Below are 27,343 nucleotides of genomic sequence, written 5' to 3' on the forward strand. Positions count from 1 at the left end.
AACTGAAAACAGTTACCATGGGAGAATCCCAAAGTTTAACCATGTGGCACACAAACTGCTGAACCTGATCTGCAGGAGTGGGGTGCAGAAAGTCACACCCTCCCTGCCCCTGGCTGTTTCAGGTGGTCCGTCCCTCAGAAAGTAGTCTGTACTACCTAGCCCTTGCCAGAAGCTTGTGTTCTCCAAGTCAGGGACTCCCTCTCTCATCCTTATTGTCCATCTGGGACCATTAGAATGAGAGGGAAAAATAAACAGGAAAGATTTTAAATGCCAAATATTATGAGAAAGAGGGAAACAAAAGAGAGGGGAGGAAGTTGGTTAAGACTAGATTTAAAAATCTCAGAAAAGAGATTGAATTAAACATGTATGAACTAAAAAAAATAAGCTAAAAGTAAATTCCATTGCCAATTAGATAAGAAAATGATGGTTGAGTTTAAGAAGTGGAGCCACTACGTCCCCTACCACATACCTCGTGTTGCCCAGGCTCTTAACCATTACCTCACTGGTTACAGTTTCTTTACCAGGTGAACTGACCCAGATGTTTATGCCAGAAGAATCTGAACACTTGGTGAATTAGCCTGGAATGTTGATAATATTTCAATTAACATTTGCCACCAGGCATGGCAGAATAAGAATTTCTCCATGCTTCTATTATAGTGGATCCCACTTAAGCATCACATTTTTTGCAATGAACAGAAGCCCACTCTACCAAACTGCTCAGGCCAGGATGAGACCCTTCAGCACCCTGAACCAGGCAGTGATGCTGGGGACAGTATGTACATTCCTTTGAGGCTCTGTTGCTGCAAACCTTCCTGCCAGAATCCATTTCTCCTCTAGACAAGGATCAGTTGGTTGCAAGAAACAGAAACTATCTTGGCTAACTTAAGTGAAGGTGTGTTTGTTACACACGAATTGGCAGTCACTCCAACCCCAAGGCAGCAGAGTGTTGAAACAATTTATTGAGTCTGGATCCCTTCCTGAATTAACAAGAGGGGGGAGCCATTAAAGGATAATATAGCTTATTTATTCTTTCAATAGCTTCACAAGCAGAACAGGAAAGAAACCAGACCTCTTTTCTGCACAATAATGGAGCCCACTAACTCTGGGAAAAAAGCAAGACACCCTTCTAATTGAGGAAATATATCCTTTTACAATATGGGTTTAGATTGTACTCTCTAAAAATTAATGTCTGTTTCTGGGAGCAATGGCAGAGCCAGCATAATAATTTTATTAATCAAATGAACTCCCATGATTTCTGCTCACACATACAGGAATATTGAAAAGGAACTCAGACCAGGAAGATCTGAATCCACAACTAGCTACATCCCCAGGAACTCTTCTTCCTGCTTGCTCCCCTCACCCCCACTCATACACACAATCCTGCAAGACTTGGGTGACAGCAGGCATCATTTTTAACTGCCTAAAATCTTGGGGCTTACTAAAATTGACACACTCAGATTTAGGACTTTGAGGTAGAAAAAGAAGGTTGAATCTGGAGAAAGAGAGCCAAGAAGTGGGATCTCTTCCTGTGATGGGTGTGGAAGTTGGTGAGGTTTCAAATGGAGCAAATTTTAAAAGGAGGGCCCATGGAAAAAGACAGGTTATATGTCTAAAAGCCAGGGAGCTTGTAAAGGATTTGATGTGTAGGTACCATCCCTTTGAGAAGTAAAGAGAAAGTTTAAGTTGGGAGTGCTCTTTGACATTGAATTTCCCTTCTGAAATTGCCTCAATTGCAGTGAAGAAACCTGCACATAATCAATTAGGCTGTTGGTAATTTTGGAAAGACTAGCGGGAGAACTGGAATGGGAAGAGAGATTGGCCCTGCCATCGCCTCCTTGGATTTTTTAAAGACAGACATTAATTGGGCTGTGACGTGGAGCTCCTGGTGCTGATGTGCTGAGCTGAGAGCTGGGCCAAAATAACCATGATGATAGAACAGCACTACAGAGATGACAGAGTTGAGAGGCAGTAAGACGGAAGCTTACAGGTTTTCCTGTAAGTTAGAGGACACTGCCTTCTGAAAGAGGAAGTGAGGGAGGCTACACGTGCAAAGTGACCAGATACCATCTGGTTACAATTCGTTCTGATCCCCAGTTTCACGTCCAAAGTTCTATACATTTCAATATACTCCTACCACACACACACACACACACACACACACACACACACACACACACTCAGGCTCCCACACTTCCTCTTGTTTCTTTGATTTTTCTACATGAATCTGGTGTCAAGTGCAGGCCCTTCATCAATTTTCACCAAAAAAAAATTAAAACTTTCTTACTTCAAGAGGTGAGAACTCTGATGTTTTGGGTAGTTGGTGATGGGAAGAGTCACATCAATGTCACAGGTTCTACCCCTACATTCTTACTCTCTTTCTTCCCTCCCTCTCCAGGATAATCAGAAAATGTTTTTTTCTTTCTCCTCTCATGGTTTTACCCAAACTCACACTCTGGCTTCTTGGCTTGTACTTTAAATGAACCTATCATGAAAGTTCTTCCAAAAAACTATAGTGATCTCTCTTCAGCAAGTCCAGTGAGTATGAGTTCCTCCATCTCACACACTTAGAGCCAAGTGACCATCTCACAGAATCTAAGAACAACAACAAGAAAAAGCTTGGGGAACTAGCGGAGGACAGTGAGGAGGTCAGTGAGCCTGCTTCTCCCTCTGATTCTCAAGGCCCCCTGATGTCTTAGTTCCACTCCTCTCCATGGGCCGGCTCCTCACTGCTTCCCCTGAAGCTGGCTCTCTGTCCCTACCTACCAGCAATGCACATGGTGAGAAAACGTCCATCCTGATCCAGCTCAAGTGCCTATTGTCAAATGATTACAGTCACTGTGCCTTAGTTAAATTTCTTGAGAGAGAAAGAAAATGAGCATATATGACTGATAGGCTTGGGTCAGGTCCAATCAGCTGCTGCCCAGGGGTGAGGGAATGAGATGAATGTGGTAATTGTGATGAGTCTTACAGGATCTGTGGGCAAGGCAGGCAGAGAAACTTGTCTGATAAAAATAGCTGGTCTATTATTTATTCCTGGTGGTTGTTGGAGATCCTGCTCCCCGGACAAGTTCTGAATCAGTTAACAAATAATGCAAAAGTTTAAGGCAAATGAGAGATCAAAATAGCACTATATTGATAATGTTGATATGGGCAATTGTGGCTATATCATTTAGTAAGTGGGCTTTTTGATACTGAACCCCATGATTAGGGAGACTAACCCACCCACTCACAGAGTGTAAAAGAAAACTATAGCTCCCCTCCCCCTCTACCCAATGCCCTTCTCTTATCCAGGGAAGACCCCTTTAAATTTTACTTCATGAGCCTGGCCAAGTAGCTTAGTTGGTTAAAGCATCATCCTGATACACCAAGGTTGCAGGTTAGATCCCCGTCAGGGCACATATAAATATCAACCAATGAATGCATAACTAGGTGGGACAACAACTCAATCTCTCTCTCTCTCTCTCTCTCTCTCTCTCTCTCTCTCTCTCTCTGTCTCTTTGTCTCTCCCCCTTCCTTCCTCTCTCTCTGTAAAATCAATTTTTAGAAAAATCAAATCTAAATCTTATCAAGTTTCCAGATGTAACTACCAACCCACCAACAATAGGTGAGCCCCCCCCCACAAAAAAAACAAAAATCTTTAGTCATATCACAGGGACTTATGCATACTGTGAGCCGTTCTACAGGACAAATGACTTGGGTTCCTCAGTCAATAAATTGCAAGTAAAAAAATTATGGAAGAGAGATGTATAAATTAAAAGCAATCTAAGAAACCTCTAAACTGATATTAATGATTAGATCTTATTTGAAATCTGATTCCAAAAACAAGTTGAAAAAATGAAGTAACAACTTGGGAAATTTGAATGCTAATTGAATATTATATAATATTAAGGAAATAAGTTTTGACTGTCATAATGGTATTGTGGTTCTGTTTTTTTCAGTGTCTTTAATTCTCACACATTTGAAAGTACTACAGTCAAAACCTGGTAGAAGTGAATAATAATGTTCTTGGTTACTGATCTCAGAAGATAAACTGCTAATGTCAACAAAACACTTCAGGCACAAAAGAAGTAAATTACAATTTCATGGGCTCCAGACAGATGTTAGCTCTGAAGCATCTGCACCATATGTCTCTAGTTTTGTTAATCATACAATAAGGAGGTCATAATGCATTAACAAACAATTCTTGTTACAAAAACTAGTCAAGTTTTTGGTGTCTGTATCTCTTAGAGAAATATGCTTTATTATTTACAAATAAAATGATACTGGACTTCTTGTCAAGATAACAGCATAGGCAGATATGACTTCCCTCCTCTCACAACCACATCAAAACTACAACTAACATACAGAATAACCATCACTCAGAACCATCAGAAATCAAGTTGAATGGAAGTTGGACAACTACAGAATTAAAGAAACCACATCCATCCAAACTGGTAGAAGATGCACAGATGCAGAATAGGCTGGTCCTATACCCACGTGTGGTGGATGAAAATTCAGGAGGGATACCTTGGGAACAAGGAGTCCCAGCCCCCACACAAGACACCCCTGGCCCAGGGTTCCAGAAAGATAAGTCCCCACAATTCCTGACTGCAAAAACCAGCAGGGATTGAGTCAGTGGAAGTAACTGTTGGATTCCCAAGCAGTTCCTCTTAAAAAACACACACATGGACTCACCTACTCAGACTCACTCCCTCTGAACTCTTGAACCAGAGTAGCAGCTTGAAAGGCACCCATGGCATACAGGGAGAAACTGAAGTATCTAGCATCAAGTTGAGCCAATGCTATTGTCCCTTTTCTGCATGCTCCCCCCAAAGAGCTGGCAAGCTGGTACCATATCTGAGATCCTCAGAGACTGTGCCCCACCCAACTTAGGGGCCCACTCAGATTGCTTTTCCATATGAATGACTGACCTTGGCTCATGCTTCACAATTTCCTAAATTCTCTCAAACAAGCAACAGCTAGCCTCAGTGAGCTCCAGGCCTGGAACTACTAGCATCCAGCCTAGATTCACAGCTTGGCTTAGCTGAGGAATCTCCAAGCCCAGCACAAGCAGCAACCATCTCAGACTGCTTTATAGCTCAGGCAGTGTGACCCTGGGCAAAACACAGATAGGGGCTGACCTTGCCCTGCACCACCCAGGAAATCCCAGAGCCTGTGCACCCACTGGGAAACATCAGAGCACCACCACTCTGCCTCAACATAGCTGATCCTCCACAGAGGTTGGTGGTCAGTGGTCACAGTCCGTCCCTGAAGCTAAGTGGCCTGGGTAAAGAACTCCCATTTACTTGCCAACAGCAATCGAGGCTCAACTACAAGAGGAGGGTGTACTCAGCTCACACAAAAGGAGCACCTCAAATCCCTGGCTTGGGGATGCTGTGCCACTGAACCCTCCAGGACACCTACTACATTAGGCCACACTACCAAGACACAAAGTCAAAGCAGCTCTACCTAATACATTGAAACAAACATAGGGAGTCTACCAAAAAGAGGAGACAAAGAATATGGCCCAAATGAAAGAACAGATCAAAACTCCAGAAAACGAGCTAAGTGAAATGAAGATAAGCAATCTATCAGATGCAGAGTTCAAAACACTGGTTATAAGGATGCTCAAGAAACTACTAAGGACCTCAACGGCACAAAAAAGACCCAGTCAGAAACAAAGGATACACTAGTTGAAATAAAGAACAATTTACAGGGAAACAACAGTAGAGTGGATGAAGCCTAGAATCAAATCAATGATTTGGAACATAAGGAAGAAAAAAGCAACCACTCAGCACAACAAGAAGAAAAAAGAATCCAAAAAAATAAGAATAGTATAAACAGCCTCTGGGACAAATTCAAGAGGTCCAACATTTGCATCATAGGGGTACTAGAAGAAGAAGAGAAATAGCAAGAAACTGGAAATATACATGAAAAAATAATGAAAAACAAAACTTCCCTAATTTGGTGAAGGAAAGAGACATGCAAGTCCAGGAATCACAAAGAGTGCCAAACAAGATGGATGCAAAGAGGCCCGCTCCAAGACACATCATAATTAAAATACCAAAGGGTAAATATAAAGAAAGAATCTTAAAAGCAGCAAGACAAAAAAGTTAGTTACTTACAAAGGAGTTCCCATAAGACTGTCAGTTGGTTTCTCAAAAGAAACTTTGTAGGCTAGGATGATTGGAAAGAAATATTCAAAGTCATGAAAAGCAGGGACCTACAGCCAAGATTGCTCTATCCAGCAAACTATCATTTAGAGTGGAAGAGCAGATAAAGAGCTTTCCAGACAAGAAAAAACTAAAGGAGTTCATAATCACCAAACCATTATTATATGAAATGTTAAAGGAACTTATTTAAGAAAAAGAAGATCAAAACTATGAGCAATAAAATGACCGTGTGTGTGTGTGTGTGTGTGTGTGTGTGTGAATAATTGAAACTAAAAAACAAACTAAGCAAACAAGAACAGAGACAGAATCATGGATACAGAGTGTTTTGATGGTTGCCAGATAGGAGGGGGCTGTGAGGGAATGGGTGAAGAGGTAAAGGGATTAAGAAGTACAAACTGGTAGTTACAGAATAGCCATGGAGATGTAAAGTATGGTACAGGAATTGGAATAGCCAAAAAACCTACATGTAACCCACGGTCATGAACAACGGTGTGGGGATTGCCTGAAGGAGTAGGGGGTGCTGGGTGGAGGGGGCAAAAGGGGATAAATTGGGACAACTGTAACAGCATAATCAATAAAATATAATTTCAAAAAATGATATCATCTTGAGGATTTACTATACAATAAGGTAGCATGGGGTGGGAGGAGGTTGGTGTTGGAGGGCACGTTAGGGGATATAGATAAATAAAATTGATTTTGAGTTGTTGTTAAGGTGCTATGGGTCCATGGATCATGATGCCTTTACACACACTATTCTACCTTCCATATGAGGACTCTGAAGCCCAAGCCTGAAGCTATGAACCCAGGCCTCACCAAAAGCCTCTTCATAAGTCACTTGGGTCTCCAAACTCCACTCCTTGTTTATTTCTTAAGGCTCCTGGTCCAGTTAATCAGATGTTGAAGTTCTGTGGATCCTAAATAAATACCCACCTCTTTTCCTCTCCTGAGTTTAAAAGCAGTTAAAAGAAGTCAATATATTACTTTTATTATTGATAAAGTTAATTTTGCAAAAGGTGGCTTATAACATTGTATAAACAAAGTTAGTAATAGTGAATCCCAGAAGTAGAGAGAGGCTCACCCACCGAGTCATGAATCAGGTTGGAAAACTTAGGTCTCCCCCTCTGGGGTGAGTCCCTTTAAAACCTCCTACAGAGCACATGCTTTGGTGGTTGGCCTGCCTCCCAGAGAGAGAAATGGAGGAGCTGCACCAATATGCTCAGTTTGTTCCTCTCAAATTTGTCATTAGACCAAGTTATTGTCTTCTCTCCTGGGGAGAGAGACCAAGTGTGTCACTCTAGAGAAGCTCTCTCATATGAAATAAACCACTGGGAGTGGTGGAAAGCACTTTCTCCAACTGCAGTCAAGATAAGTGATCCTAATCAATACTAGGAACCTTTTTCACCTTTCTGCTATGTGTCATGAGAAATGTGAAATTAGCAGTTTCCAGTATCCATTTTAATGGAACCATTATTACAACTCTGTTGAGGGAAAGCTCCAAAAGTCTAAATTCAGGATTGATTTCGAAGAACTGACACAGAGCCTTATTCAAATTCATAAGAGCTTTAACAGGAGAAACTTACGTACTTGGGCAAAGCAGCTGCTCCCTATGGTGGCTGGCCTGGAAGAATTCACTCCCCTCCCAGGACAAGATTGGTTTTTATAGGAGGTTAATAGTAAAACCATATGGTGGGTAATCCTGTAGACCACCAGAAAGAACAATGCAGTCTTAACAAATAACATCAGGCAGTTATCACACTCTATACATTTATTAACCTTCCTGGGGGCATGACATTTATCTTTGAGTGGCATTCCGGCTTTCTGGGTAACCAGCCAAGCCTGAGGCTGCAGGGAATTAAACAATCACAGAAGGTTCAACAGAGTCCAACATCTCCCAGATGCCTTTGCTACTGGAGCCATATTGCATCTAAAGTGAGTTCCCCTACAAACCCTCTAGTACAAATGCCTTTGTCTGGATAGTAAAAGAATCTTGGTGGCAGGAAGTCAACATTTTGAGAATAACTATTAAGGTATAATTATGAGCAATGGCACACCCATCTTCCAGGTGGTATGAATCATCTTCCTCTTATCCATGTCTGTCTGGTGTCTGTGTCTGGCCAGAGCTTTCTGCAAACCAGGCTGGGTCCTCTCAACCTCTGTCAACAGGTGCTGGGTGGGACTGGAGGGAGGGTGGCATGAGCTCTCATTCATTTTAGTGATGACAGATTATTTCATTGTAAGTAATGCTTAACTACATTTTATTTAACCAATCCTGTATTCATGGTATATTTGTTGTTACAAAATAACTGTAATGAATATCCTTAGGAAGAACCCTTCTGTCAAGGAGCTTACAATCTATGGGGAGAGGGTGATATTACGACTCAGAGGGCCAGTGTGCGCATCACCAGCACACCACACGAACAACTGCATGCAAACAAGAAAGGTGAGCCCTTTAAGGACTTGCCAGCAGCCCTGTCTGCCTGATCTTTCAAATGGGCAAAGGCTAGGGGTAGTGACAACTGGACAGACAGGACTTTGTGTGCAGCTGTGAAATGCTTGGACTTTATTTTATTTTATAAACAGTGGAGAGCCATCAGAGGATTGAAAGGAAAGTGGCAGTGTGGGAAATAGTCTGGAGAGGGATAAACCTGAAAATAGGAAACTAGGTAGGGGACAGAACTAGCTATGTCACCTTCAGCAAACCACATAGCCTCTGTGAGCTCCTGTCTCCTCATCTGAAAATGAGGAAACAATTCCTGCCTTATAAAGTGCTGTTATGATTAGTGAGATAAAGTATTATAAATGTTAATGCTTAGTAAATGTTAACATTTATTTTCCTAAATTCTTCATTCTTCCTTACCTTTCACATCTATTATGGCAAAAAACCCTATTCATCTTCTCTCCTAAATACCCCTCAAATCTCTTTTCTCTACCCTATCTCCCTTCTTTACTTAACACTCATAGATTCTAACTTGGTTGCCTACATGGGGTCCTGCATGCAGTCTCTTCCTCCTCTAATCCAGCCCACACCTTGGCTACCAGAGTAATTAATCAGAAACTTACATATTTCACCTGCCATCTTAAAAACCTGCTGATTCTTTGCCTGTTAAAGGACCATGACCAGATTCCTAAACATGGATTGTAAGGTTCTTAATGATCTTGCCCAATATGTCTGTCGTCCCTGGTCTTCCCAGCCCATTCGCACCTGTTTCCTATAGCCTAGACGTTTTGGATTGAACAAACATCTCTCAACACAATGGCTCTTTCATGCACCCCACATCTCTACTCACACTTTTGCTTCTACTCCAAATACAGTTTGTCATTTTTGCCTCACACAGAGGGTCCCTGTTCATATCTAAGACCCTGCATCAATGTCACCTCTTTCTTCTCTCATGTTCACAACCTCCCCAAGCCTTATATTCATTCCTTTTGTGACCTCCATGGCATGTAACACATCTGGTGTTAACAATCTTCATCTTATCTATTGTAATTTTTTTATGATAATGCTTCACCTCCAAGACTATGGACTTCTCAACAACAGTGACCTTTTTAAATCACCCTTGTATACTTGGTGACTAGTGAAAATTCTATCAGGTGTGAATGTACATTTGCTGAACAAATGAATGTATGAATGAATCAAACATAAAAAGTTACACTGCATTTAGAACTAGTTGGTCCAGTGATAACAGGACTCAACCTCTAGGTGGCCTGTGCTTAGGAAATCAGCCTGGCCTCCGAGCCTGGTTCCTCCCTGCCTCCAGGGAGTCTAGTCAGGGGGGCAACTAATTTCCTCCCTCTCCCAGGTGTCACCTGCTCGCACCTGGGCCCCACCTAGGGAACCAAGCCCTCAGCCCCTTCCTCATGTGAATCTGCAGTGCCATCTACTGGAAACTAGAAAATTTTCAGGTCAGGCTGGAAGGAAGGGAAAGGAGGAATCAAAGGGCAACCGTACTTTAATCTGGCCCTGCAATCTCAACTACTGGACCCCACAATGGGCCATTTCCCCCCACCTGTATGAGATCAGAGTTGTTGGAAGAAGTCCCTTATTTATAGTTCCTATTGACCAAAGATAGTTGTGTCTCATTGATCAGAGCCCTTTCTTCAAACCTCTCAAAGCCAGGACCTCCACCGTCCGTCCCCTCAGAAGTTAATGTCCCTAACTCTGTGATCCGAACATCCTCCTTGGTCCTCTAAGGGAATAGACCTCTCACTTATGACCCATGGACCACACTCAAGAACTTATGGTGGGAGTCTGTCCTTCAGCTTTGGTAACCAGATGTCTCTGAAGCCCCTCAGTACTCAGGGCCCCTGACTCAGAGCCCTCAGTGATCAGGACCTTTTCTCAGGTCCTCAATGACCAAACCATGTTGGCTAGGGCCCTCACTGTCCAGAGCCCACCCTCAGCATTCTCAGTGAGCCAGGGACCCTCCCTCAGATCTCTTCAGTTCCCACTCAGGTCTCAGTGGAAAGACCCCTCCCTCAGACCCCTCCTCAGGGATGGGTTTCTTAATAGGCTGACAAGAAAGAGCTATGGCATTACTAAAGCAGAAACACTAAAACAAAACTGAAGAAATATTTTTTAATTCAGTATTTGCAGAAAAGCATCAATGTGACCATCACAGGATAAACCTGAACTGTATTGATCACCTTGTACTTGTTTTATGGTTTAATGATTTTACTTTGAATGACACATGGAGGCCAACCACAACTTTAACATATTTAGACTTTTAACAATCTTGATCCAGTCTCATTATGTCAGGGACCTGGTACCCATCACTCAGGGCTCTGTGACCAAAGGTCCTCAATAAGGTCTAGTGAGCATAACAAGAGCACAGCAGTCCCTTCAGATCACTGGTCTACCCTGAGCATCCCCCTGGTCCCCAGAGAAACTGCCAAAGTCTCTTGCCCCCAGGACTTCTGACTCCTGCTTTGTCCCTAGGCCCCTTGTCCAGACAGGGGCCACAGCTGCGCCCAGGTCTCATGAGGAGGTACAGGCCTGCTGGCCTAATTGGTGCAATTCCAGGAACTGTCCCCCCAAAAGGCCTGTTCTGACCACCCTGGCCCAGCCTGCAAGTACCAGGAGTAATTAGCAATAACCTTTTTGAAATGTTGCTGCCACAGACTAATCCAGATAAACAAACCAACTTCCACTTTTACCCCAAATCCTCTGGGAACAGTATACAAGGTCCAAAGTAAATGTGATTATGGGAGAAATTGGTGGGTCACATGTAGGAAATTATGACTCACCCTCCCCACTCCCATTCCCAGCCCTCCCAGAGCCATTTGTCTCCTCTATTTTGGCCCAAGCTGGGCTGCCCATGGGGTCCATTTAACCACTGCTCTCGGTCAACCAACTTCCCCAAGGTCTGTTTTTTCTTTTCACAAACAGAGCCTTTAACATTAAGGCTTCTTCTCAGAGAAACAAAGTCACGCCTTATTTATCAAAATCGTAATGGGTCATTCCTTCAGTCCATTCATTCATTCCTTTTTTTAAATTTTATTTATTGATCTTTGTGGGGAGAAAAAGAAGCATTGATTTGTTGTTCCATGTATTTAGGCATCCATTGGTTGATTCTTCTATGTGCCTTGACCAGGGACAGAACCCACATCCTTGGTATATCGGGACAATGTTCTAACCAACCAAGCTATCCAGCCAGGGTTCATTTATTCTTATCATACATATTTATTGAGCTCTATTGTGTATTGGGCCCTGTGCTAGATGTTGGTGATGCAGCAATGAGTAAAATAGTCAGAATCCCTGTTCCTGAAGCATTTACCTCCAAATGGGAGACACAGATGTTAGACAAACTTTATAGGTACTTATTTAATAAAATGTGTTACATGCTACCAAGAAGATGAGACTTACATGTATCTAGGCCTGGGCTACATGCTCTGGATATCTATAAAGAAGTAGATAAGACATAAATGTACTGTCACAGTCAAAATCTAGGTGAAAATTCAGAATACCTGCTAGGGAAGGAGTAAATTGGAGAAAACTCACCTTATAAAGTTCTTGAACATATCTCAAAGGCTCCTGATGACTGGAAAACATAAAATATAGGTAAGGAGCCCAGGAAACAGGGCCAAGGTATCAGAACTGAGATGCTAGTCTAGTGTAAACAGGCCAAACAAGAAAAGACTCTAAGAAAACAAACTAAGTTTAGAAAATATAGCAGCAGACAGCTGTCAGTAGCATGGACTAGGCAGAGAAGAATAGAAGGAGCTCTGTTCAGAGCAAGAGGCATACAGGCTTCACAGCAAAATGGGTCCATTGAATCATTCATTAAATCGCTGTCCGTTAATCAAAGTCGGGCACTGTGCTGGACACCAGGTATATAGCAACTAACAAAAAAGTTGAACTGGGAAAATAAACAACATACAACAAAACATAATTGTTATGAAAATATATGCATTAGTGATAAGCACTACTAAGGTTGCCCCTACAATAATGTCACCTCTGCAGTTTGGGAGAGGAAGGTTGGCCTCATGGCCAGCACTCAGGGACTGCTTCTCCAAAGTCTGTGTTATGCATGCCATAGCCAGGAGCGGTCGGATCACTAGCACATCAATGGTTGTGCCAATTTCAAATCATCATACTGTGTTGAGATGTAATAGTTATTTTTACCACTCGCTTTCATTTCCTGCAAAAATCATTCAGGGTTTAAATAAAATTGGGTTTAACCTTTGAGGTGTGTATGAAGAAGGATGTCATCCATCACACGTGGTGGGTGGAGAAAAAAATTGAGAATGACTGCTGCTCTCGGCTGAGGGTGAGTCATGCTCCTTAGACCAGAAAAAGAACTGAGTGGGAGGCCAAGCAGGAGGGAGCTGCAAATATGAACCTGGTTTTGTGGCCCGAAGGCCTCCATGATGTCAAAAGACTTCCCCAATATGGAAGAAACCCAAGTGCCCAGATCTAGCCAGGTCTGGAACTTGTAGCAGAGGAAGCCAGCCCAGGTGCCCAGTAAGCCTAGTGTCAGGGCAGAGTCTCTTAATTGTGGGGTCTGCACACTGTGCTTAGAATTTTGACTGTTGGTGAACAAATCATTTTCTATTTCTCTCTGTTCTTCAGAAAAACTTGCAGAAATGCCAACTATATCTACACTTTTTCCAATGAATGTATATTGCTTGCTTAATTTTTTAAAACATATTAAATCACAAAAAGAAAAAACGAAAATGAAAATGTCAGTTTGAATTGTGCTTAGAGGAATTAAAGGAAGTTTTGTCCACATTTCTGGGAGAGTTGGGGGAAAAGGGAACAGCTTAACTGCACAGAAGAGTTGGGGGCAAAGGTCAGCAGGCAGCTCGTGTTTCAGTTAGAAAACTGCAAGATTACCACATGGTGGGGGGCGGGGGAGGATGAGGAAAGGCAGAGTCTTTTGGCCAGCTCCCTGGCCCACCTCCACAGAATTCTCCTTCCAGAGTACCCCTCTGCTAGACCTCCCGGAGGTTCCATGGTGGTTTGTTTCCATGAAAAATGTTGTTTCCATTGTAGATGGGTAATGGCAGGCCAGAGTGACAGTAAGAATGTCCAGCCCTAGGCTTCAAAAGCCCTACAAAGTTAGAGGGGAGCCAGGAGAGGCTAGTGAGCAGGAAATGCCACCCAAATATATATCTCCTCCCTCCATCTGTATAAAATCCATATCTTCAAGAAGAAGCCTACATTCCACTTCATTTGTGAATATTCTGACTCTTTTGGCCACCATGGATCTCTCTTTCCAGGAGTTATCTTTAATTATTAAGATTAAGCACCATGCCATGTCTTTCTCCTTTTGGAAGCCATCTGATCTTATACTCTGCCCATTTATTAGTTGGGCCCTCAGTGTATTCTTCTAAAATCAATTTATGGAAGTTCTGACTATAGCTGCCTGTGTATTTTCCTGGTTTGTGTGGCTTTTTATTTGTGTTACCTTTTATTTTTTTCAATTAGCAATAATCGTGCCTCAGATAAAGATCATTGGCTACGATACTGCCACCACGCAAAGCTACCTTTTATTTTTAATGTGCCTAAGCATTAAATACGTACTTCTATAGTTAAGTCAGTTAACTTTTCCCTTTTCGATTGCTTCTAAGATGGAAAATTACATTACTTCCTTCCAGAGATTTAACAAATAGTTTCATGTTTCCGAGCCCATTAGTCTATCTGGAAAGTTCTTGGTATACAATGTGAGGAAAAGATCTGGGTTATTTTTTCTTTGATACTAACCAATCTTCCAAGACCACAAATAGAATAAATTTCTTCATTTACCAATAATTTCTTATTCCTTTAATGGTGTATTAAACTCTTGTTCATTAGGCCATCTTTTTCCAGGCAACCTATTTGGTTCCAAGCAATAAGTATTTTGACACTTGACTGTGCATTGTGTATTACTCTGTTAACTACACTTAAAATTATTTAAAGAAAGAAATTACATATTTTCCTCCTAATTTTTCATTCAACAAATATTTGTTAAATGTCGACTATGGGCCAGGCACTTGCTGAGAACTGGAAACAGTGAGGAGAGGGAGACAGGCACAGTTTCTGCCATTCATGCACTCAATCAAATAAGGAATGACAATGAAATGTGGAAAGCACTTAGCAGCTACCTGTGCATCTTAGAGGTAATGAAGGGAAGGCTGAGAGAAGGCTCCTGAGGCTTCCTCCTGACACCTGAAAGATGAGCGGGCATGCCTTCAAAGAGGAGGATGCTGGCAGAATCTGGGATGTGACATGACTTGGGCCAGACAAGTCCTACTAGAATGTCAATCCATCTCCTAGAGGAAAAGAAGGAAGTAAAGATGAGGAAACTGATAACTCCAGCTGGCTGTCCTGAGTAGGAAAAGGGAGCTCCTGCTCCCTGCCAAGTATCATGACAACACTTCCATATGATTCTCATTTCCTTCTCAGAATCTTCCCTGTGGTAGCATTATTTACCCCACTCATAGATGGGGAGACCAAGGCTTGGAGTGTTTGCATTACCCAGTTGCTGGGGGCCTAGATCACAACACAGTCAGAATAAAGAGAGGCCCTGAAGCCCAGGACGTCCACCATGCCCTGGTCTCTTCTCTTCCCTTGGGGGGAGTTTGCCATCCATGCTCCTGCATGTTTCCTGGTCTCCTGTTGTGTGATCCTAGGCCTGAGTTTTCCTAAGACTATGCTGACTCACCTGCGTCAGACGTTGGAATCTCTAGGCCCAAAGACAACATTGTCAAGTCCTCACTTACCCAACCAGACATCACATAGCTCAGTGAGCTCATCCCTAGTCATCAGGACCTGCTGGTGGTTGCAGATATTTACACTGAATTTCAGTACAACACACACAAATGTAGGGTTATGGCCTCACTGGTTATCTTGTGGGACTTCTTTCCCAAAAGCTTCCCATTCCCACTATCTATTCCATACAGGCCAGACCCAAGGCCCACCCATAGAGCTACCCTCTTTCCTTCCTCTGTACCCTCTGCTGTAGTTGCTCATGCACTTACCTCCCAACCTTCTCACTACCCGCTGTTACACCACCGTAAATATGGCGACTGTTCTTTATACCAGCGCTACTGGAGGCGTGGCCTACAGACCAGGGCCAGGTTACACATTGTCAGTGACCAACCCATGTGAGATAAGGTCAGAAATGAAGAGTAACTGCATAGACACTTTTATAGCAGTTTGACAGAATATATATATATATATATATATATATACCATTTGAATCTAATAATAAAAATTGTACTAAGTACAGTGTGGTATCCTGGATTGGATCCTAAAACAGAAAAAGGGCATTAGCAGGAAAACTTTTGAAATCAAAGAGAGTCTATAGTTTAGTTAGTAGTGCTGTACCAACGTTAATGTGTTAGTTGGGCAAATGTACCTCAGTTATCTGAGGTGTTAACATTAGGGGAAACTGGGTGAAAGTTATACAGCAACTCTCTCTCTCTCTTTGTAACTTTTCTGTAAATCTAAAACCATTCCAAAATAAAACATCTTTTGTAACATGGGCTCCTATCTTGTATGTCTTTTTTTCTAGCAATGTGATTGCATTTTATAAAAGTGTCTGTGTGCAATGGACCAAAGTGAAAATTTAAGAAACAAAACCAGTCTTTCACCACAGATGGCTGGAGAAGTGCTGCTGTATCCCCCACCACACTTGGCACCACTATCGTGAGGAATCGTGAATACCTGTGGATGGTGGCCAAACTCACAGGTACAAGCTTTGGGACTAGTTACTGAACACCATGGACAAAGTCACAGCCCAGGGCTCTGCCATCACTCAAATCCAGGCACAGTTCTGGGCTTGGTTATGTATCCAATACTGTCACAGCCCAGCTGTCACATTCCAGATGCTTTCCCAGCCCAGGGCCAAGCCTGCACTGGGACAGGACCCTGGGCAGGGAGGTATACAAAGACTGACAGGACAGGCCTTGAGTTATTCTGTACGTGAAAGATGACAGGGTCCTGGGGTGTGTCTTTATTCAAGGGTTGACAGAGCCCTGCTCTGTGACTTTATCTAGGGTATGACAAGGCCCTAGAATGTGACCTGGTTCTGGAATATGACCAGGCCCTGGATATAAGGCATCGAGTTCTGAGCTGTGACAAATTCTATTGACAGGTTACAGATTTCAATTTTGCCTGCGTGTCATAGGACACGGGATGTTCTGGGAAGCAACAGTTCTAATGTTCAAGGTGGATCTTGTTTGTCTTAGATCTCTGGACAGAGAAAGCTGAACCAGCCCAGAGGTGAAAGTGCATCTGGATGTGTTAGGCAAGACTTGTAGTAGAGTGTGTTCTGAGCTCCAAAGCTATCAATCAAGCCTGTCCTGGCTCTGGGGTTGGAACATACCCAGAACTCCTGACCCACAGCACCAAATTCTCTGCTTCCAGGGGATCTGCCTTGCATCACCCCAAGGAGCTTGGTCAGAGTCCACCTAACAACCCACCTTCCCCACCCTGCAGCTCCCACAGCTGGGGGAGGCTGCACCTGAGCCTGCCTCAGCTGAGCTTCTCCACCCCAAGGACTGCCTGCCAGCTGCCCAGCTCTGATTCCAGGCTTTGTGTGAAGCCACAGTGCCATCTTCTGGCTGTTGTGAGCCATGACAGATTGGGGACACTGGGAAGCCTTCCTCATGTACTTGAGAAGCTCAGGATTAACACAGAGGCCTTGACCAGGGACCTTCACTCAGACTTCAGTGATCTGAGGCCCCTGCCCAGTCCTTTAGCAACCATGGCCCCTAGGTCAGGTGCCTCAGGATCAGACCCCTCACTCAGCCCCTAATCCCAGTGACCAGGACCTCTCACTCAGGCTCCTCAGTGACAAGGGACTCTAGGTCATGCCTCAATGACCAGGCCTCTTTCTTAGGCCCCAGAATGACCCAAAACCTTCACTTGGGCTTCAACGACCAGAATCCCTCACTGAACCCCCACAGTGACTAGGGTCTGTCACTCAGGCCACCTCAGTGACCTAAATTCACACCCAGGCCACTCAATGACTAGACCCTATAGCTCATAACCCTCAGGGACCAGGGCTCCTGAATCAGGCCCCAGTGATCAGGATCCCTCAGTGACCTAGCACCCCCTCATCAGGACCCTGCATCTCTGTAACTAGAGACCTTTACTTAGAGCCCAGTGGACATGAGAGTGGGATTTTGAGACTCTTGGCTCCTCAAGAGCCAGGCAGTTTCCATCTGGTTCCCCCACCTATCTTCCCCCTCCTCCTGGTCTCCAGAGAGGCTAAGACACAGGCCTCCAGTCACCAAGTCTTTCCACCTTGTTAAGCCTTTTTTCCTGGGTTCCTGCCTCAGGTGTAGCCATGGTTGTGCCTGGGTTTCATGGGGAGTGTGTGTGCTTTGCTGGGACAATTGATCCTATCCCAGGAATTCTGGCCAGATTCTGTCACAGGATGCCACCACCTGGAGCTCACATCTGCTGGGCCCCCAATACCAGGCCACACACATGTGTCATCTCATCCCCCCTCCCACACAGACAAGTCCTCCATCACGTCACAGTCCTGTCACACGAAGGCCGAGTGCGGCTCCCACTGGCATCCCATCAGGCCAGGCCAGACACCTGCTCCAGCCATAACGCTGACCCTCCTGTTCTGCCTTTCTTCCAGGCTGGGTGCAGTGCAGGCCCTTCGCCCCTCAGTCCTCATCCCGCAAGTTCATCTGTGTTTCAAACAAACATGAGCTTCTACATGAAATCACTGAATGGGGATATGTGGGTCGGCATGCCGGGGACAGAAACACAGAAGAGGCGTTTGGGCTGAAATTTGAAGGACAAGCGGAGTTCACCAGAAGGTCAAAGTGTTACCGAGGAGTTTGGGTTCTTGTCTCCTGAAATAAAGGAATTTAGACCAGGGACACTGAAAAAGCAAAGACAGATTTATTGAGGCCCTGAAGAGGGTGAGAACACCAAGAGAGGGCCCCAGGTTCTGCACCCCGAATGTGGGGCTTAGGGGTTTTTGTGTCTTGAAAACACGAAAGTTGCTGAGGCTAATCAGTCAGGGACTAGATTAGAAGCATTTTCCTTTCTGAAACACTGATGCCTGGGTATATGTCAGTGAAGGAAAGCCTTCTGGGATTGTACAGCACTTATTATGGGATGCAGGAAGGCACTAATCAGGTATTGAGTTGGTCCCTGTGATTGATGACTTAGCTTTAGATCTGAACAATAACCTAAGAAAAGTCAGGGTAGTTCCTGGACCCCTGTTCTTTAACCACCTACTGATGATTGCCATGGTCCTGGCAGGGCTTAACTCGATGGTGCAATTTGTTCCAGCAAACTTTGACTCGATGGAGCAATTTTTAGGAACATGTTATTCTACCTGTTTCAAAAGGATTGGAAATGATCTGAAGAGGGAACTCCAACCATGTACAAATGCACAAAGGGCCAGGGTGTTCAGAACACCCCAAACCATGTGACTGAGCACAAAGAGAAAAGAGGCTGGGGGTGGAGGGAGAAAAGAGACTCAGACAGAACAGGAATGGGAAGAGACCATGGGGTTGGAGAAAGAGGGCAGGTGGGGACACCAGTGAGGATCCAAGCAGTCTAAGCAAGAGGCGAGAGGCCCTCGGCTCAGGCAGTTGTTGCAGAGGGGGTCAGCAGCAACAGGCATTAGTGTAGATTTTGGACAGGAATAGACAAGACTTGGTGATAAATAAAATTTAGGGATAAAGGGAGATGAAATGTCAAAGGTGAAACTCCAAGTTTCTGGTACAAAGAATTATGTAGACTGAAGCTCCTAATCCTCAGCTAGGAAGACTGGTGCTGTGCCAAATTCAGGAAGAAAGATCAACCGTTCTGTCTTGGATGTAGTTAAGTTAGAGATGCCTGAGCTCAGAGGCAGAACAGGAGATACAAATAAACCTGGAGTTCATCACCATATAAAAAGTGTGTGAAGCAGTGGTGTGCTGAGTTCACCTGGCCCTCAGGGCAGGTAGGGATTTGTGGTTCTGGGTCAAGTTTAGCAGAAATAAGATCCCACAATAGGCAGCAGGTCTTCCTCATCACTTTGTGGACAACTAGGTCCCCTTTATCTTATTTTTTTAACAATTTTTATTGATTGATTTTTAGAGAGAGAGGAAGGGGCAGAGAGAGTGTGTATGCACAAAACATTGATTTGTTGTTCCACTTATTTTTTTAATTTATTTTTAGAGAGAGAAGGGAGGGAGAGAGAGAGAGAAACATTGATTTCATTATTCCACTTATTTATACATTCATTCATTGATTCCCATGTGTGCCCTGGCTGGGTATCAAACCTACAGACTTGGCATACTTGGCACTCCAACCAACTGGGCAATGGACCAGGGCCCCGGAAGCTTTTCTCGATCACCTCAGTCTACACTGACCTGAACACTGTGACTTTTTTTTACAGTCTGAGTCAGGTAAATACAAGTGGTAAGAGAACACCAAAGTCAAAGTAAGAAAGCTTTAGTTGTTATCCAAGCTCTAGCACTTTAGTCATTGAAAAATTCAGCACATTCTCTGAACTTCTATGGGTCAGACATTGAGCAGGTGGGAGAATACAGAGATGAAACATTAATATGCATTTAATTAGACTCAGCACTGAAGAATTACACATTGTGAAGAAAACAACAGTGCTCTCCAAGATCCCTGTTCTCTTCTCTTGTCTTGGCCCACAGTTAAACTGGAAGCCCCAGGCATCCTTGCCCCACTTCCGGCCAGGGGAATCTGAGCAGAGTCAACGGACACTAATCTGAGGCCTGGTGCATAAAATCTGCTCCCAAGCCGGAATCATCTCCATGATATCTCTCCCCACCCCCGATCTGAATTTCAATATCCAGGACAACTTCAGGAGTCATGAGTTGACCATGACACAACCTCTGACCTCTGTCTAACTGGCTCCCCCTCCCTTCCCTTTCACCACAGACCCACATTGGACAATCACAGAAAAGAATAAACCCGTATTGTGTTAAGTCACTGATATTCCAGGGTTGTTTCTTTTCTTTTTAATTAAACTTTCTACTTTGTGATCACTGTAGAGTCACATTAGGATTGTTTCTTAAAGCAGCTAGTGTGACTCATTCTGACTAATATACCAGTATGGAAACATAGTCATAGTCCTGTAAGTTCAAAGTTGTCCTGCAGTATTAGTATTTCCCAATCAATTGGCTTTGTGCAATAAACTTTCCTCAGACCAACTTCCCACCCACTCTCTTCACGTATGTACTCATACTACAGTGATAGGATTCTGCACATCCAGGGATGGAAAGCCAAAGCCCCATCCTGAAGCTAAGGAATCAGACCACTTCCTTAGTCAGTTTTTACATCTCCAGCTGTCTTCTTACCAAAGCAAGGAAGAGAGAAAAGACCTTTTGTTTATTTGTTTTAAACTTCCTCTTTCTGTTATTGGTAGGCATTGTGGTGTCGCACCACCTGTGCAACAGTGTGCAGCCTGGGAGGCACAGTACCTGAGAGGTTTACATGGCATCTGGATATTGTAACATCTTCTAGGCCTGTGTGACTGGCAAGATTGTCACACTGGAATCTGGACAGAGAGAGGCAATGCATTGGAATCACTGAGAGCATGGCCAGGGTTTGGACAACCTGAAAGCAAATCCCAACCCTTGATTCCATCTCACCCTAGCTATATGACATTGGTCAAGTCTTCCAATCTCCCTACACCTGTTTCCTAAGAACTAAGGATAATAATAGTACCTGTCTTGGGGTCATGTTGTGATGATCTGATTAAATATTCTTGTCCTTCCTGGTTTCCTTCCCCCCTTTTTAGCTGCTAAGATATTACAGCCCAGCTCCAGAATCTGATTTTATAACACACACATATACTCCAGACTGTGTGGGTTAAATCTCTGACTGTAACAAACAAAAATTAGAACTCAACCATTTTGCATCCAAAAAAGTGGTGAGAGGGACAAATTAGATTTCAACAGAAAAAAATAGGATAAGCCTGGCAAGTTCTAGAAGGCCACCTGCCCTGCCACACGGCACAGCTGCCCAGGACTTGGAAAGCAGCCAGCTCAGAATGAGGCGGGGCCTACAGGCCTTGTCCTCAGCAACTCCTGAGTCTCTTTGAGTGGTTTATGGGTTAAAGTGTTTGCTGTACCCATGAAAGTTAAAGCAGGAAGCCTGCTTTGGGCTGGAGTTCCACAGCAAGTAAAAAGCAAAGAAAGTCTATTATTGGCTACTGGTAACATCTCTGACAATGCCACAGGGAGGAATAGAAAAAAGATTGTTTTTAAGAAAATGGAAAAAAGAAGAAAACTGCTGAATTAAAGTAATGTGCTTTCTTCTTGACTTAGATTCAGGAAAGACCAGGAAGATAAGGGAAATGCCAAAAAGTGTGGTTCTGAACCAGACAGGCAAAGGCCCAGTTATGGGATATGTCTGCAGGGGTCCAGAGTCACCTCAACATGGGCCTCTGTGGAATGCAGGTTGTTTTGAGCTAAAGGCAACTTTAGCTTTAGGCTCAGGAGAAACTTCTGCTCCCCAACACACACACTTAATTAACTGCCTAGAAGAATTTGAATTAAAGGCCTTGTCCATAGAGATATCAGAGATAACCTCTAAAGTAGGGAAAACTCTTATTTACTTAACATCTGCTCTTCTTATGCTGTAGTGACCCTTTGAAAACTTCAAAGTGCTCATTACCTCGTCCCTAGCTCTGGATGCCTTATACACCTCAGCCCCTCTTTCTATCTGTGAACCTTTCCTGCATGTGGGGTCTTTGACTCTCTTGTGTACGTAGGGTTCCCATACACACATGTATTAAATTTGGTTATTTTTCTCTTGCTAACCTGTCTCATGTCTATTTGATTTTTAGATCAACCAGAGAAAGCTTGAGGGAAGAGGAAAGTTTGTTCCTCCCCCACATGTTCTTATATTAGATAGGGGACTTTCTTATATTATACTTTAAGGTGATAAATGCTGAAATTAGCTGCCTTGGTAGAGAGGGAACCCTCCAAAGGCAAAATGCAAGCGTATTGCAAGTTGTCTATGTCGGAGTTTGGTGGTCTACAGGGAAATAGCATAGAGCCAGGAAGGCCATCCTAAAGGAGGGCAAGACTGGCAACCAAGTATCACAAGTAGGACCTGGAGCTCTAGGTGCTATTTGAAGCTGAGAGCAGAATCATGATTTTGCTGATTATCAGCCTGGATTAGTTTCCTTGCACCTTGAACCTAGGTAAGCTACAAGGTTCACTGACGCTAGGCTGGGGTAGCGGGTAGCTTGTGAAACCAAGGTCCTCTCACCCCTCAGGTTAAATCAGAAAATAGGTGAAGAGGGTTAAATAGTAATGCCAAAATTTTTTATAAATAAGAAAATGGGTGAGGAGCCCATTTCTTTTTTTTTCTTTCTTTCTTTTTTTTTTTTGGCTGCACCTCCAACTCAGCTCTGCTTCCTGCAGAGCAAGACAGGAAGTGGGGAAAGAACAACAAAGGGGCTGAGAAGAAACAGACAAAAAAAAAAAAAAAGAGGACAGCCAAAAGTGAAAAGCAGAAAAAATGTGTCCAATTCTGAAGGCAGATCCAGAAGAGAAAGACTGAAAATATCCATTTGATCTGTTAACGTGGATGTCATAGGTGCCTTAGCTGTTTTGGTAGATGGTGGGGTCAAGACAAAATTGAAATGTTTCAAAGGACAAATAGGTGAGGAACTGGAAACAGCTGTTTTGAGACGCTCCCTGTTTCAGAGACCAGAGAAGTGGGGGTAGTTGGAGGAGACTGGATTAAGTCCAGAGAGGGACTGCATTTGTTTGGTCTTGGTTTGCTTCATTTTAATTTTAAGAGATGGAGTGTCAATTGGATTTTCAAGCTGAGTAGAAGAGGTTGAAGATGTCACAGAAGGAAAGTATGTGTATAACTGAGACCGTTATTGTCCTCCAATAGCCATTCTCCCACAGTCTATGGCAGTTGAACCTGAATTTCAGCTGAGCAAACTGCTTCCTGGCACAAAAATTGCACTTCTCCATTTCCCTGGCAGCTCATTAAAACAATGCAACCCAGTTCTGGCCATGGAAATGTGACAGGATAGTAAGATGCTAAGAAAATTCCTGGGCAAGTGGAAGAGAGAAATTGAGACAAGAAAATTAAGGCCAAATAATTTAAACAATTGCAGCCAACTAGTGACTTGCAAGACCTTATCTTCCCCAATCAAGGACACCTGAGAGCAAATGGTTTACACCTCTCCTCCCTGACCAGAGAATACATAGCTTACATCACCTTGGTCTGGGAAATAGAAAACAGATACTCAATTAATACCATTTGTGACAGCCAAACCCAAGGACAGATGAAGTCAGGGGAACAAATAACAAAAACCCATTGGAGCCAGGCAGACCCAAGATAAAAGTAAAACAGTAAAGTAGGCCAGAGAATAATCCCAAACCCTCCCCACCCCATATGCTCATTTTGATGCATCAGCATATTTAAAATGCACCTGGAAAGCTAACAAATATTCTGCTGAAACCCTCCCCAAGATTTTCACCCACAAAAGAAAGATAAAAGCCCTCAAGACAAAGACCGGGTACTGGCTTGCTCTAGATTACACCCAGGCCACTTCTCAAGCATGAACTTTTTGCTTCCTCCTAAACTCTAAGGGTCCCCCAAGACTTGCAACCAGTGGAGCAATGGGCAATGGCAGCTGGCCCTGGTTTACCCCTGATCTTGTCTCCAAGGCCCCCTTTTTCTCTGACTTTCCAGTGAGCTAAAAGCAGCCCCTCCTTGGCTCACTTCTGTTATGTAACGATTCTAGAGAGCCAAAGCAGCCCCACCTAGGCCCTCTCCCATTGCTTCTTCGACCCTAAGTCCTTCCTTGGTCTCACTGTCCCAGCTCTAATAAACATATTCTCAAAATGGCCTGGACTCATGTTATGAAATCTATCCTACATTAAATCAAGAACCCACACATTACAGGCCAGCCTGAGGCAGACCTGCTCCAGGCTGGTCCGTGTTTAGTAACAGAAATAAAGGCAAAAATGTGTGTGATGTCCAGGAAGTATCCTTGAAGGAGAGGGACCTGCCCTTTTCCTGCCTGTTCCTTCCTTTTGCTGGCTAACATGTAGATGTTCCAACTGGAGCATGAGCTATGAGGAGGAAGCCACATTTTGAGGGTGGTGGGCAGAATAAAAGCAGCCTGAGTCCATGGTGCTCACAGTGCTGTCTTATGAGTCCTAGCTAGGCTATGTCTCTCTTGGGGGGAAAGTTGACCTGGTTTAAAGCTGCTGTTATTTTCAGTTTCCACTCACAGACGAACTTAATATTAGCTAAGGAAGGAGGACAAGTAATGCAGTGAGATCTCTGAGTAGAATGAGTGGGATGGGACAGAGCATAATATAAAACTATTAGCCTTTGTAGAAGGAGGAACACTTCTTGATTCCAAACTAGACTCCACCACTGCTAGCTGTGTAATCTTAGGCAAATTACTTAACCTCTCTGCACCTGAGTGTCGTCATCCATAAAATAGTGTAAGAGTAGATGTACACTGTGTGGTGCTATATAAGTGTTTGCTGTAGCCATTAGGATGTAACAGAAAAGAAAAGGGAGAGATGCCTACAGAAGCAAGTAGGCTTTTAATTTGTTATAATAAGACAGGGATGTTTCTTCCTAATGGCTTCTAAATTATCTGTTAAATAGAAGGCAAAACCCTTAAATTAGACTGGATGGCATGGGGACAGAGGAATCAGAGATATGAGAAGATTTGCAAAGTTTGGGACAAATACAAGAAAAATATAACTGGTTCAAGGTCATTAGGCTCATCATTACAAGACTAATAGTTAGCTAAGAGGGTTAAAGCCTAACTTTCCAAAAGAGGCTGTTAATCAGATCAAATAATAGAGTTATTTTCCACTGAGTCTATCAAGGTTGTTTGTGATCAGTGCCATAGCATGTGACTTCACTTTTTCTCAGGTTTCAGGTTTTTGGTTTTTTTCCTGTTTCTAACAGCTGGATTCCCAGTCTTATTTGTCAATAATGTTGGTTGCGACATTCAGACTTCCAGCCAAGATAGAGGCACAGGTAGATACACTGTGCCTCCTCATACAACCAAAAGAAGGACAACAAGTGTCCCAGGTTCGATTCCCAGCCAGGGTACATGCCTGGGTTGCAGGCCATAACCCCCAGCAACCGCACATTGATGTTTCTCTCTCTCTCTCCCCCTCCCTCCCCTCTCTAAAAATAAATAAATAAAATCTAAAAAAAAAAAAAAGGACAACAATAAATTTAAAAACAAAAAATAACCAGAACTGCCAGAAAATCCAACTGAATGGAAATGTGACAGCCAAGAAGTTAAAGAAGAAACATTCATCGAGACTGGTAGGAGGGGTAGAGTTGGGCAACCAGGGCAGAAAGGACTCTTGGCAAGGTGGTGGCTAGAGGACCAGGGTAAGTAAGGCAATGGCAGGTGGACCAAGTGAGGAAGCAACTGGTGGACCAGGTGGTCCCACATTTGCATGTGGATAAACCAGAAGCAACAACTGGGGAGCAAGACAGACTGCACAATGTAGGGTTCTAGCATGGGGAAATAAAGCCTCAAAACCTCTGACTGAAAAAACCTGTGGGGGTTGTGGCAGTGGAAGAAACTCCCAGTCTCACAGGAGAGGTCATTGGAGAGACCCACAGAATCCTAGAACATTCACAAACCCAGCCACCCAAGAATCAGCACCAGAAGAGACAAATTTACTTGTTGGTAGTCAGGGGAAGTGACTGAAAGCCAGCCCAGAGCAAGCAGCATTGTTGCCTCTCCAACCCCTCCCCAACATATAGCACCACAACGCAGCAAGGAGAGTGGCCCTGCACTAGCTAATACCTAAGGCTCCACCCCTTACTATGTAACATGCAGGCCGGGACAAAAAATATGGCCCAAAGGAGAGAACAAATCAAAGCTCCAAAAATAGAACTAAGTGATGAAGAAATAGCCAACCTATTCGATGCAGAGTTCAAAACACTGGTTATCAGGATGCTCACAGATATGGTTGAGCATGGTCACAAAGCAGAGGAGGAAGTGAAGGCTATGCAAAGTAAAATAAAGGAAAACGTATAAGGAACCAACAGTGAAGGAAAGGAAATTGAGACTCGAATCAACAATTTGGAACAGAAAGAAGAAATAAACATTCAACCAGGACAGAATGAAGAAACAATAATTCAAAAATATGAGGAGAGGCTTAGGAACTTCCAGGACAACTTTAAACATTCCAACATCCAAATCATAGGAATGACAGAAGGAAAAGAAGAACAAGAAATTGAAAACTTATTTCAAAAGATAATGAAGGAGAACTTCCCCAATCTAGCAAAGGAAATAGACTTCCAGGAAGTCCAGTATGCTCAGAGTCCCAAAGAAGTGGGACCCAAGGAAGCATACACCAAGGTACAGCATAATTATATTACCTAAGATTAAAAATAAGGAGAGAATCTTAAAAGCAGCAAGAGAAAAGGTGAAAGTTACCTATAAAGGAGTTCTAATAAGACTATCAGCTGATTTCTCAAAAGAAATCTTACAGGCAAGAAGGGGTTGAAAAAAGGTGTTCAAAGTCATAAAAGGCAAGGACCTACATCCAAGATGACTATCCAACAAAGCTATCATTTAGAATGGAAGGGCAGATAAAGTGCTTCACAGATAAGGTCAAGTTAAAGAAAGGAGTTCATCATCACCAAGTCCTTATTATACAAAGTGTTAAAGGGACTTTAAGAAAAAGATGATGATCTTCCAGCCAAGATGGAAGCGTAGGTAGACACACTGTGCCTCCTCGCACAACCA

At 43.4% G+C, this 27,343-nt stretch overlaps 1 pseudogene; it reads right to left on the reverse strand.

Annotated features, from left to right (window-relative positions):
* Nucleotides 1–14,045: 14,045 nt before the first annotated feature.
* LOC123819330 lies at nt 14,046–14,136 on the reverse strand (annotated as a pseudogene).
* Nucleotides 14,137–27,343: the final 13,207 nt, after the last annotated feature.

Source organism: Phyllostomus hastatus, unplaced genomic scaffold, assembly GCF_019186645.2.
Source record: "Phyllostomus hastatus isolate PE091 unplaced genomic scaffold, TTU_PhHast_1.1 phas_contig_304, whole genome shotgun sequence".
In the NCBI taxonomy this organism is placed as follows: domain Eukaryota; kingdom Metazoa; phylum Chordata; class Mammalia; order Chiroptera; family Phyllostomidae; genus Phyllostomus; species Phyllostomus hastatus.